We start from the raw sequence: 13,980 nt of genomic DNA, 5'->3' as shown, positions 1-13,980 counted from the left end.
ATAAGCCACAGCTGAGTAGTTGTTGGGTGTTTTTTTGTTATTCTCGTGGGGGTTTTCTGCTGACGTTGCTTATCTCATCGATGAGGCTGATTGTGTTGAGTTCAACCAAAGTTTGGCAGATGGGAGCTCCCTGCTCTGCTCTGTCCTACTCAGCTCAGCTCAGCTGTGTGGCTTTGTGTGAGTGTTTGAGGAGTGTGTCACACACACACACACACACACACACACACACACACACACACACACACACACACACACACACACACACACACACACACACACACACACACACACACACACACACACACACACACACACACACACACACACTCGCTCTCTCTCTCTCGCTCTCTCTCTCTCTCGCTCTCTCTCTCTCTCTCTCACACACACACACACACACACACACACACACACACACACACACACACACACACACACACACACACACACACACACACACGGCCAGGTGCTGCTGGAGTAGTTCCTCATTACAGATGCGTTTAGCCTTCTGTTGACACTGGAGAGGTTGGAGACAGATAAGTTCTGTGTTTTTTCCTTCTCTCTGACGCTATGGACAGGTAGGCTACAGTCCTGCGCATATGCAGCAGTGCTGGCAGGAGAAATTACAATAATGAATTATTCACATTTTACTTTGCCTGGCAGGATTTTGGACAGGGTAGTTGCTCGCACTTTTAAATTGGTTGCGTTTAGGAAAAAAAAAAAAGAATGAAAAAATGTTTAATTTTGAATGGGCCGTCAGCGGCTTGCATGCTTTGCATTAAGAAGGTGTCATTTTTTTTCTTGTCCTCAATGCCTTTAAGAAGCCTGAGAGGACAGTGGCGGGCTGTGAGAAATGGCAAATGACAGGCCACCTTATCATGTGCTCTCTGATTATGGAGCCACTCTGTCAGAAGGGCTCTTTTCGACGCAATGTTGGGGCTACGGTGATGCTTTTCAGTGTCATCTCACACTTATATGATCTCTCTCTTTCTGTCTCTGTCTCATACACACACGCACATACTCTCTCTCATCCACACACACAGACACATGCAATATCCCTTTTCATGTTTGCTCCTTCTTTCTCTCTTACTCTCTCTATCTACCTTTCTCAGTTTCTTTCTCACTTGTTGTCTTTCTCTCTCCCTCTCTTTATATATCTATCTCTTCCTCACTCTCATACAGTCAGGCACGCCCTCTTCCCTCTCTTTCACCCTTTCCTCTCAACTATTTGTCGTTTTCTTCTTTTTCTGTGTGTGAAAGCCAGGGAGCGAAAGCTTGAATAAATCATGCTTTACACAGGTGGGTGTCAGCAAGTCGTCTTTGAACATACCTGAGGGCTCGAAGTGCAGGCCTACAATCCCTGTTTGTTTTTGAACATACAAGATGATGTGGTGGACTTTTCACATTGCCCATAAATGTATTCATCATCAAGTATTCCAGTAGGCCAAGTGGAGTAGCGTAGTATTAGTTTTTTTTTTTTACCCAAGTTGCGCTACGTCCCAAACTTGGCATTGGCAAGTGTTGAACATGTCAGGGTCAGATGTGAGGAGGAAATCAAAGAAATCAATGTGTGAGTGTGTGAGTTGGAAGGTTTTTTTTACGGCCTCTACTGTGTAATGGGGCGGCTTCTTCAAGGGCAATACAGTTCATAGTTTTTGTAGGTCAACCTGGGGAGGATTTTTATATGAATAGTTTGCCAGTTCATGGAAGATGTAATGCATAATTTAAAAAACTAAACAATATGTATACTTTGCAGGCATTTTCTTTTAACACAGTAAAAATGTGCTTATGTATTATAGTATGGTATTTACTGTGTTTGGGATGTACTGGACACCAGCAACATCTGGTCACCTCAGATTTCTTTGAGACTTTGAGAATTAAAAAAAATATAAAAAACATCAACTACTCATTCAACATTCAACTCTCATCAAACAATTTCACCTCTGTTTTCAGCCCACAGTGTTCAGCCACAGGCCTGCCTGACACACTAATGACCGGCCTCTGTTCCAGGTTATCAATGTGACTTCTGGCTGTCTCAGCAGCCATCTCCTCTTTTCAATCACCGTGTCTCTCTCTAACCATCTGCTGCTACTGCAGCACGGCTTTCATTAGAAAGACGACCAGGGAACTTCTGTGTGACAGGACCCCTGGAAAATACCTAATTGAACTGATGCTATCGGAACATCCTGTGCAATAAGTAGCTGCTGTAGTGGTGGGGGAGCAAGGGTAGGGTGTCTGTTCATGATCTCCATAAGAGGAGTTGTTTTTTTTCTCCCCCGAAACGCAATATATCCAATTTCAAAAATGTTAAAAAAATGTTGTTTTTAGTCTGTTTCTCAGTTAATATTAGAAAAGTATTTTTCAATTGATGTTTGAATTTGGTATGGAAATCTCACATAACAGAAACTCAACTACAATGGCCCTAGTGCTGTCTTAAAATCAAAAAAGAATGAAAGAAAATTTGTATTCAAATTGTTTTTATTGCGTTTTGGGAAAGAGCTGTGCATGTAGCACGCCTTCTCAGGCAGACGCTCAGACAATGGCTGTGGCTCCCATTACCCATAATGGCTACCTGCGGCGGCAGATGCTGCTCTATATGTGCGTGGAGTGTCCCATTAAATCTGATGTAAGCAGGGACCTGTGTGGAATACGTAATCGACTGTGGGCTTTATATTGCGATAGCCATCATGGAAATCGATGCTGTCAGAAATATTAAAAATAATAACAAAAAATACAAGATGTGTCGCCGGTGCTCTCCTGTGCACTGTAATCAACCACTCCATCTTTTTTTGTTTTGCTACAGTACATCATCCAATCAGGGAACTGTTTTTATTTTTTATTCATAAAGTGGACATTGCTGTCTGTCTGTCTACCATTTATGTGTGCGGTGAATATTGAAAGCGGCATGGCGGTGGAATGGTGGTGGTGGGTCGACCAGCCCTGTGTCCGGTTTGGAAATTGCAAAAAGAGATGCCTATATCCCTCACAGCATCAATAAGCTGTCGGCTCTGTTTACCACCGAAGCACCCCGGTCAACATGACTGGAATATATGAGTGATGGGATAATTCATCCGTTTCTTGCCGCTGTGCTGCACTGCTCTGCACTGCGCTCATTGCCTGGCCTAGTACTAAGGCAGGAGTTCCCAAACTTTTTTCTGTGTGGGCCTCCATTTTTCGAAACTCATAACCGCGCCTCCCATATTTCAAACGACAAACATGTTTTGTCCCTTAATATTGCTAAATGTTACTGGGAAATTCACAACAAAAGTAAAATGCATGTATTAAACCTTACAAGTGAATTCTTAACCCAATTTATGGAGTGGTTATATTGTATGAAAGCATATATAATTCTGTTTTATGCAAACAGTCCCTTCTTTCCACGACTCCCCTGCAGCAACCCTGTGGCCCACCTAGGGAGTCCCAGCCCCCAGTTTGAGAACCGCCATACCAAGACATGCGGTATTGGCTTCACACACATGTCTACGTGTGAGAAGTCTTTTACAATCGAGTATTCCCCTTCAGCTACTGTATGTGCCATACTATTGATCCGCTTGTCTTAGCATCTTAACATCATTTCAGTGTCCTGTCGATAAGTGCATCATCTTTGCAGCCCTGCGCTGTTTTGTCAATATGAAACAATGTTTAAGTTCGCCCTGCCGTGGCCAACCACTAGGGCACTCGTCTACCATGCGGCTGACCTGGGTTCGATTCCCGGCCCGGGTCCTTTGCCGACCCCTCCACGTCTCTCTCCCCATTCGCTTCCTGTCCACCTCTCACACTGCCGAATAAAGTCGAAAAAAAGAAGCAATGTTTAAGTTAAGATGCAGAAATATAGAGAGACATCTCAAGATCTTGATAGAAATATCTGAGGCCAATGCTTTCTGCTAAGACTACACAGGACGGATTGCACTAAAAAGAACTGCAGCTGTGATTCACCTGTAAGTTACAAATAACGTTTTATAACATTTTTCTTGCCAGAGAGCTGTGGAAGCTTTGTTGATAAAGAATGGGAAGGAGGTTAGGCCAGGTGACATCTAACCCACCACGGTACAATAGTCCACCTATCAAACATTTGCTGTAACCATGGCAGCAAGGATTTAGAGTGCTGGAGACAGGTGGAGGGAAAGAGGGAGGGGTTGGTTGCCAGGTTTTTTAAATGGCTGACTTAAGGGGGAAATGTCTTGCGTCTGTAGAAAGAGATGGCAACAACCTAGTGCTGAAGTGTGTGGACAGTACATCGCCATTTCCATCATGGTGGAATGGAAGTACGAATACTGAGATGGATTTGGAAGAATGATTTGACCTTGTGCTTACTGCTTCTGCTTTTTGCTTCCTGTTGTTTTCTACTTATGCCAACTTGCGTTATACTTCTTTTTAGACGCTATATCAGCACGAAACAGTAGTGGTGTCAACAATGATCGATTCGGCGATCCGAATCGATCCGGGGCATGGACGATCCAGATCCAGATCCGGCAAGTTCCAGAATCAATCCGGCAATTTTTTTAAGTTTCAATTTCTTCCATGGATATTTCGGGAGCAAATGAATGTTAAATTAAATAAAAACATTGCAAGACTGATACAGACTGATACAGAAAACAGTCAATAAATTGTTGCTCAGTATCTGACTACTTGTATTTCCTCATCATGGCTGAACATTTGCTTTGCGTTCAGTAGAAATGTAATGCATTGCAATGCATTGTAGAATTGAATCGAATCGGATTGGATCTAATAGAATCGAATCGAATCGGATCTACTACCTCCCGAATCGTGATCGAATCGGATCGTGAGGGCAGTGCCGATCCACACCACTACGAAACAGCTTTGTAAATTTTCCTCCTTAGCTAAATGTCTGATTTGATACTTTTTAATGGCAAACATTTGCCTTGTATCATCAAACACTTCTCCGCTGCTTTACAGTAGACGACTTCTGCATAGTGGGGCCAGTCTGACTGTCACTGGTGTCTGTGCTCCACAATTACTATGTGGCTCAGAGTCGACCGTACTGAGTGGCTGGTCAGGCCAGCTCGGCTCGGCTGGGCTCGCCCTGCCCCTGTGTCTGGATGTCTTATCTCGCCGGTGCGCGGCTCGCAGACAGAGTCCAGGGAGCGTCTCCATTATGTGCTCAGCCATTTGGCTTGGGCGACGGCATGGCCAGTGCTAACAAAGTGGCCGCTATCTGATGGCCCCATGCAGCCCTCGCAGGACATCCTGCCTTTTATCACCCCCCACACACACTCACACACAGTGTTGATCCGCCAGCTACGGCAGGCAGCTAGCAAGTCGTTCGGACCCCTCCGCCTCCCTTTCTTCTCACAGCTCTGTGTGTGTGTGTGTGTGTGTGTGTGTGTGTGTGTGTGTGTGTGGGTGTGGGTGTGGGTGTGGGTGTGGGTGTGTGGGTGTGGGTGTGGGTGTGTGTGTGCTCGCCTCTGTTTGCCTGTCTGTCGGTTTGTCTGTCTGTCAATCTGTCTATGTATTTTTGAGTTTTGTATCCGTGTATGTGTGTGTGTTTGTCTGTCTGTCTGTCTGTCTGTTTATGTATTTCTGTGTTTAGTATCTGTGTGTGTGTGTGTGTTCGTGCCTGTGCGTGCGTGCGTGTGTGCCAGCGTGTGTGCGTGCGTGCGTGCGTGCGTGCGTGCGTGAGTGTGTTTTTTAGGGCCCTGCCAAGCCCGGAAAGTTGGCCATGCATGTGCATTACAGTGTCCAGAAGATCCAGAATGTTTCCTGTGTTTGTAGGAAACTAGCAATGTTTTTTTTTTATTTTTGCATGAGCAACCCAAGCTATGTATAAGATTTCCTAACCATTTAGGTCATGTTGTAGTTGCATACAGAGACGCATTGCTTTTTACTTCAACTTTCTGCACCACAACTCTTTTTTTCACTTTTTCCTTCAATCGGGATGTTGTAGGTTTGAGTCACATCTCTGACCTCTTCCTACACCTCCATCCATAGCTGAAGGGCCCTTGAGCAAGGCACCAAGTCCCACATTTCTCCAGGAACTGTAACCAATACCCTGAAAAATAATTACTATAAGTCGCTTTGGATAAAAGCGCCATCTAAGTGCAATGTAATGTAAAGCAAATGTTGCTGTATATCTCTGCAGCTCAATATGACTCACTCTATGTCAAAGGCTGGAAGATTTATTTCTCTGCTTTCTGTTTATTCTCTCTCTTCATGCAAGAAATAGATCCTTTAGTGTTTTCTATGACGTAAATACTGGCACTGTAATTTGACCCTCCAGTCCAGAGGAAAACACTCTTGACATATGCCCTCAGTAGAAAAATAGTAAGTGGAGAGTCTATTCACAACAAAACACCGCAGGACATCAGAATTCAAGCCATAACGTAGTCATGTGAGGGCTTTTGGATGCAGTAGAGGCTTATCACCCTCTCCCAGCCCAGCCCAAGACATTAACTCTATAGCAAAAAAGCATCTGCTATGCCTTCAGAGACTGCCTTTGATGTGATGTAGCTAATTAAAAAAGAGCTACATTTCTATATCCCTCCAGTATTGGTTGTGTTTTTTTCCCTTCCAAATTAGGTTGTCTTGTTGGAAATGTAACCATTCTTCATCACAGCCTGTTAGATCTTGGCAGGTAGATGAAGTTCCTAATCGACTATTGCATAATTTTCAGAAGCATAGCAGTTTAGCATAGCAGCATGGTCCTTTTTTGTGACAAAAACAAATGAATGTGAATGGCTTCACGAAACGAGGCCAAGAATTGCACTCATGACAACTTGGCGCGGCGAGAGGAATGCAGCTGAAGACGTTTCGCTGGTGATGCAGAGCTATTGACTTGGCCCGGCCGTTCAGGCCTCCACGCTGTACTGACTGCCGGCCGGGTGTGTTTTCGCCAATGCTGGCAGGAGTTATTACTCTGCAGAATGTGACCGCATTAATGCAGATTTAGGTTGCACTCTGTGTAAAGGATGGGGCCATTCCTGAAATCAGTCCAGGGGCGGAATCCATACAGGGCAGCGAACTGCAATGAACGTCGCTGCTGCCTCCGTGGGGGAAATGGCTCTCACACTCCTTCCGTCAATGGCAGAAAATAGTTCCTGCGTTTGTTGATTCATCTCCAAGTTGCACTGCAGTGTGGAGGAAACTAGCAAATTGTGTGAGCAGGGGAACATGCTGCTTAGATGTTTCTATCATATTTTCTCTCTTTCAGAAAACTGTCCTCCTCTCCATGAATGTGAATCAACTTGGAGTTCAACCTAATTGCAATCTTTTAGAGGAGGAAATGGATTAATTTATTTCTTCTCAACTATTGTGCTCGCCCTAGTTGTCGGTCCTGGCTGCTCCTCATGTATGCATTGTAATGGATCAGAGGCAAACTATTGCAACTCCACAGGCCCCTATTCTGTATTCGGTAATTATTCCCTCACCGCCTCTCATTTTCATTTTTTCATTTCTACGCTTTTCATTTTGTTGGGCCGCGTGCCGTTGGTAACGAAGCAGAGTGACTGCTTGGCTCTATTAAGTTATGTTATGAATGCAGCCCCCACCAGGCGTATATAGTAAATCCTGCTTTTTCCCACCGTGGCTGAACGGACTTGCCAACAGTGAAACGCTAAGGCTTGGGCTGTGAAGTAAACCTGAACACCATTAAACGCGAGCATAAATGCTTTATGGAAGTGATTTCGTTCTTTTCTTTTCTTTTCTTTTTTTTCCTCCTGACACGCAACCCATAATGGCCATCTCATCTTGGGGTAGGAAGAGGGGATGGATATTAGCATCGATGCTGTGCTGCTGAGCTCTGTAATGATGTGGGAGGGTTGGAATTGATGCTGTAATTACCCCACTGGGCTTCATGTGGGAGAGCTGTGGTCCTCCTCTCTCGTCCACCTTCGAGCACGCTGATTAAATGATGCCTATTATTTCTCAAAAAAAATAAAACCCTACTGCTAAATCACTCAGAATGAAAGTATCATTTTTGACTTTAAATACATTGAAGACTCAGAGAATTGGATGTCTGTGTTCTGGGTTGTGCTCTCTAAAAATTGTAAGAATACATAGATTGATAGATAAATAAAGGCATGAGCTGGAAAAAAGAAGTCCACCAGCTTCTCACCTGAACTACCCTCTCCCCTCCAGGAGTTCTTTGAAATGGCTTTAGCGCACATGTCGGCTGATCAATCTCCACCCCATTATCCTCCTGTAATTATTTTTTTCTGTCCATGCCTGACCCTTTAACCCCTAGCAGAAGCTTGCCTTTTGTCCAGATGCCACTCAGCCGGAGATGGCTGTGGATAACAGAGTTAGTTGGTCCTCCCCGAAGGCGAACTGACTTTTTGGCCCGGTACACAGAACCTCAGATGCAGGAGGGGGATCGGAGGGTTTGGAAGGCGTGGGACGACAGGGATGGCTGGAGGTGGCGTGCTTGTGCCATGATCTACAGAAACTAATTTCACGAAACGCTGGCTCTGCCATGCAAATTAGGGTGGGGGGGGTGTTATCGTTGTGCTAATTAAAATGCTGAGAGGGGAAACTGTAGGCTGAGATTTTGGCTTTCATTGTGGTGCATCACCCAGATCTGTTAAGGAGGTAAAAAAAGAAGGGGGAAATCGACACTTAGCCCCACAGACGGCAGAATGAAGAAAGGCTTTTTGGATACGCCGTTGTAATTAGGGAACTGGCTGATGTGCTGATGCGTTGATGTTGACATCAACAAGGGTTTCCAAAGTGGCCAATGTTTGTATGAAGACAATAGCCTCTAATGATGGAGAGACAAATGTTGTGGCGGCGTCTGAAGTGCAGACTCGAGAGCTGTGAGCTTGTTGCATTGAGGAGCTGGATTATCGTGGTATGCCTTATACCAAACAGGAGATTTGATGCAGTGTTTATTTTATCTACATGAAGCAGTCGTTTTTATTCATTTGTTTATTTTTAAGATATGTTTGGGCCTTTTGCACCTTCATTGAACAGGATAGAGTGAGAGGGGGACAGGAACCTTCTACTCCCCTCTCTCACCTTATCCTGTTAGATGAGGGAGCAAAACCCCAAAAACATCTTAAAAATAAATAAATGAATGAAAATGACTGCTTCACATAGATTAAAAAACCCTACTGAATCAAATCTCTTGCCAGATTTATGGCATGGCACCTTAGCCCACTGAGCCACAGAGCCCCCGAAGCGGCCATTTGAACCCTCGTCCCCCATCACATACCGGACTGTACATACTACAAGCTTTTGAACATACACAAACCTGCACTGTGCTGAGAGCATTTCCTTGTCAACACGTCACCTAAGGTTCATGAGTTGATAGGAATCGATCACAGACCAGTGCACCTCACCGCTGTGGCACCACAAACAATAACACAAGCATGAAACCATCCTATAAAGTTAGCAATAAACGTGTCCTCCACTTGCCTTTAAAATATAGCACAAACAGCAATGTTTTATTGTTTGAAAAGCCTCTTTAGTTTATATGATGCATAATGGCTAGGCTTAAACCACTAGAAAGTAAAGTCTGAAAGTAATTGTGGTAAATAAACAATATTTAAACAGCCTCAGTCAGTAGCAGAAAATAAGACACGAAAAAATGACTCTGGACACAAGCCTTTTAATTTGAGTGAAGGATGTAGCCCTTCAGTTTAAATGGAATGGGCAGCCATCCAACTCACTATTTGCTGAAAAAAAAGCCTCAACTGCATCACAACAACACTGCTATGACATTACGGCAGTTCTTAAGTGGCGTGACAGATTAAGACTTGTTTGTTGTTTTGGCAGCAGTGACCTTATAATAGAGACTCTGCATGAGAGAGTTAAGGAATGGACCAAGAGGGGCTCCTGTAAGTTCAAGGAGGTTTTGAATTTTTGAATGAGCACGCTGACCGCATTAGTTTTGAACTCTACACAAGGTAATGTTCAAGCCATGCTGCTGCAGCAGGGCTAGGCAGATCTATACGAGCCAGTAACAACAAAGGACCACATCTTGTGGACTGCTGTAACTCTCCTCATTTACGTCAGCTGGGGGTGTCATCCGTCATCATCAGGCTTCGATGGGGGTGATTAATCAGATGCCATGTTGGACACACATCTCTTGTCAGATGTGGTGGCGAGTCGACCACAGTACTGTAATAGTGAACCCTGATGAGATGAGAATCCATTACATTGTATTCCTCTGAGATGGTCAGGATATTCAGTACAGTGAGGCATGTTTTTTTTCTAGATGGATGACTGTAGCACATATCAATACTATACATTTAATACACATAGATGGTGGAACCAACCAGAATTGGGAGGGAAAGTGGAAAACAGCGATCCTAGCGGTTACGTTCCAAACACCAGGGTGATCCTATTGAAACTCCCATAGACAAGTTTTTAAAAAAAATCCCACAAAGATATGACTTGGAACTATAACACCAGACACATTTTTCAGCGTACACAATAGCATGAACTACTACCTGTGAAAATCTTGAGTCATTTTTTGCCCTTTAAAGAAAAATAGAAATTGTGCCAATCTGGTCGGAAACGGACTACAGCTCCCAGCATGCTGTGCTTCGCGCCTCGTTGACAACACAGAGAAACAAATGAACGCGAACGAACGCAAGTTCTTCGCATATCTTCACATTCTTGTAATCCTATGAGTTCCACATTGTCTTCTTATTACACATATATATACGCGATCATTTTGGTATGGTTTTAAATTCTCTAGTAGATATGATGGCTTCTGTGGTGACGAGTAACCACCTCTCTGGCTCATGTTTGGCTATGCTAATTTGGCTATGCTAATTACATGGAGTAAACAAGCCACACATGCCAGTCAGTGTAGTTCTGTATTAGCTTTTTAAAGAATATTAAAATCAGCTCAGATCAGTGAAAAACCGAACATTTTACCACCTGATTCGATAAAACGGGCCAACATGCCCATAATATGACTGCCACTACTCCTACTTAGTCGTCAGGGCCGAGATGTAATTTTTCAAAGAAAAAAAACATTCATTTGTTGCAGGGGGTTGGAACGTTGCCAGCAGGGGGCGATGAGATTACTTTCCCTCCCTATAGTGTTTTTATTCTAATCTCTCCAGTGTTGAATTAACAATGCCAAGTTTACTGTGTACAGTTACAGGACAGGGTTACACCGTGCAATGAGTGAAGATTATGGAAATCCTCCTTTGGAGAAAATCAATGAACTCATAGTCATATCGGAACAGCATAGGGGGAAGATGAGGCAGCATCTCACTTGATCAGTAAACTGCAGTTAAGATTGCAGTACAGGGCTGAATACTCTCTAAATCTTCAATCTGCTGTGTTAAACCCTATTGCATACATTTTGACAATAAAGTACACTTTAACTTTGACTAAAGGGTAACGCCTTACTTTACGGTACAGTATTTACTGTGTACTTTCTGCGTAACAACAGGGTAACAGACAGAAGTTACATGGTATCTAACGGGTAAAAAGGGGGTAATTACAAAGTAAATACTATGTAATTCACATATCTCAAAAATTACTATGAAACTACTGCCTATTTTCTAACCATCTAATAATCGAACTTCATTTGTTACCCTGGTGTTACTCAATTAATGGTATTTACTTTGTAATTACCCCCTTTTACCCATTAGATACCATGTAACTTCTCTCTGTTACCCTGTTGTTACCCAGAAAGTACCCAGTAATTACATATGGTAACTTTACCGTAAAGTAAAGCGTTACCGACTAAGGTGTGCATTAGACATTTTGGAAAATCCTCCATTTTGTGGGAAATCTCAATTAGCTCATATTGGAACGTAGGAGTAAAATCCATGACAAGGCAGCATCTCACTCGAGGAGTACTCCTCCCCTGCTCTGCAGCTCTCCCCAGCTCTCCTCTTTAACTGTAGGTTTGAGGGGTTATTGGTGTGACCCCAGACTAGACAAGCTCAAGCATATCCAATAGGTTCTGCCATCAGTCTGCTGTAACGATTGCAGTTACAGGACTGACGTGTGCATTCGTGGACATCAACATTTTGGAAAGTCCTCCACCACTCAATTTGCTCATATCAGTAGGCCTATAGGAGCATGACAAGGCAGCATCTCACTCGACTTAGACAGTACTCACCCTGCCCTCACCCGTCTCTCCTCCTGTAGGTTTGAGGGTTATTGGTGTGACCCAGACTGGCCAAGCTGGAGCATATCCAATAGGTTCTGGCATCAGTCTGCCGTTACGATGGCAGTTACAGGACTAAAGTGTGCATTCGCGGATATTTTGGAAAGTCGTCTCACTCGACTTAGCATCTCACTCGACTTCGACAGTACTCGGGACTCTCCCCCCATCTCTCCTCTCCTCCTGTAGGTTTGAGGGTTATTGGTGTGACCCCAGACTGGCCAAGCTGGAGCATATCCAATAGGTTCTGGCATCAGTCGAGATGAAGAGTATCTCCCTCCTGCAGGGCCTGTCCAATATTCCACCAGAGGGCCCGCAGGCAGGAAGACCGATTCATTTCCGAGCCACGCTGTAATTATTAAGTCGAGCGAACGAAACGAACGAGTGGCGAGAGGGATTTCTCACTCGGTTCTCTTACCATACCAGGAGCTGTGGTGTGTTTGTGTGTGAGGGAGAGAGAGAGAGAGCGAGCCAGAAAATCCCAAAGTCATTGCTTGTGAAAAAAAAAAAAATTGAATTGAACACTTCAGATGCTGGCCCTCTCTCTCCTCTGGCTGGCAGTCGGCCAAGCTCTAGCACTGGGGTCCCGGTGTGATTCTGAACATGCTGTTGGCAATCAATCCAAACCCCTAGGTCCATGGCAGGACTGTGTGACTATGATCTTACTGTAGCCAGATGATGATGATGATGGTGATGATGATGTGTTGTGTCTCATTGGGGCTTAGGGTAATGAACATGTCCTTTTCTGAGTAGAGCGCACCGATATGTCAGGTTGAAGTGTGTGGCCACCAGATGCCGTAAACACAAGCAGTATATTCAGTCTGGATAGTGGAAATTGCCATGCAGTGACTAGTAATTGCTTAGGTAAACTCTGATAGGGAAATTTATAACCACCCGGCACTTTTCAAGTAATCAAGGGAGAGCAGTCTTAAATTCTCCTCGATCTTGTAGAAATTTAAATAGCTTTGCATGTGATATGTGTACAGTACATGTTCTGTATATGCACAGAAAAAAACCTGGTAGCTTTACTGGATTGTCATGACATTTACACTAAACTTTGTTTGGTGACTTTAGCTACACTGTCCTACAGTAGAGAAGGTGGTTTCAGACAGACAGGCGTCAGGCTGATATGTGGAGAGCCATCCCCTCTTGTCCTCTCCCATCCTTTTAAATGAAGCAAGTGGCAGAGGTGCCCTGCTGATGACGAGGACAATGGTCATACCGTGCACGTATGAAATATGATCATGACAAGTATGATGACAATGATGTCTGTTTCCTTTGACCTTCCAGATTTCAGGCATTTACAGGAAGTTTGAGGGGTGCCACATCCATAAACTAGACGTTGACACGATTGGATGGCTTTGTAGCGGAGTTGCCTAGATATGCTACAGAATGCAAATGCAAAGACACCCTCTTCTTCTCCTCCATGTCCTGAGTTGTTTTCCCCCTGTCCTTTGTGCTTAAGCAATTACAATTGAAAGGAAATGCCTTGAAAAAGAGTATTCGTTTAGTTGAGTGTGTAATATCTGAGTCTTCCCCTTTGAAAAACAATCCCTAACCTTTTCAGTCATAATAATAAATTAGATTATAGGAGTATGGAATTTATTATTTATGAAATGTGATTTAAAGGGGGGGATTGGTGTCTACCACTGCTCGCGTGCTTGATTTAATAATGAATGTTCTGTTCCGTGCTCTGATATGAGAAAAGCATTGGTTGTAGATTACTAGATGCGTTTAGGATTCCGTTGAACAAGGAGATGTGGAAAGGCATTTGTTACCGCTTTAGAATAGCAAGGTACCGCTGAATCAAGCAAATCGATGCATGCAAAGGCTTTGCACGTGGTGGAAATGACTCTCATTTTCTCTTTCCAATTTCATGTTTGGAATGTCATCCT

The 13,980-nt window shown here is 43.9% G+C and overlaps 1 protein-coding gene across 1 annotated transcript in view; it reads left to right on the top strand.

Moving 5' to 3' along the window:
* The window catches only part of doc2b (double C2-like domains, beta), a 230,620-nt gene that overhangs the window by 16,012 nt on the left and 200,628 nt on the right, over positions 1-13,980 (top strand). The gene's annotated exons all lie outside the window — the stretch shown is intronic.

The sequence above is a fragment of the Engraulis encrasicolus genome, chromosome 7, assembly GCF_034702125.1.
Source record: "Engraulis encrasicolus isolate BLACKSEA-1 chromosome 7, IST_EnEncr_1.0, whole genome shotgun sequence".
Taxonomy (NCBI): Eukaryota; Metazoa; Chordata; class Actinopteri; order Clupeiformes; family Engraulidae; genus Engraulis; species Engraulis encrasicolus.
The sequence above is the reverse complement of the archived record's forward strand: the minus strand, read 5'-3'. Positions and strand labels throughout refer to the sequence as shown.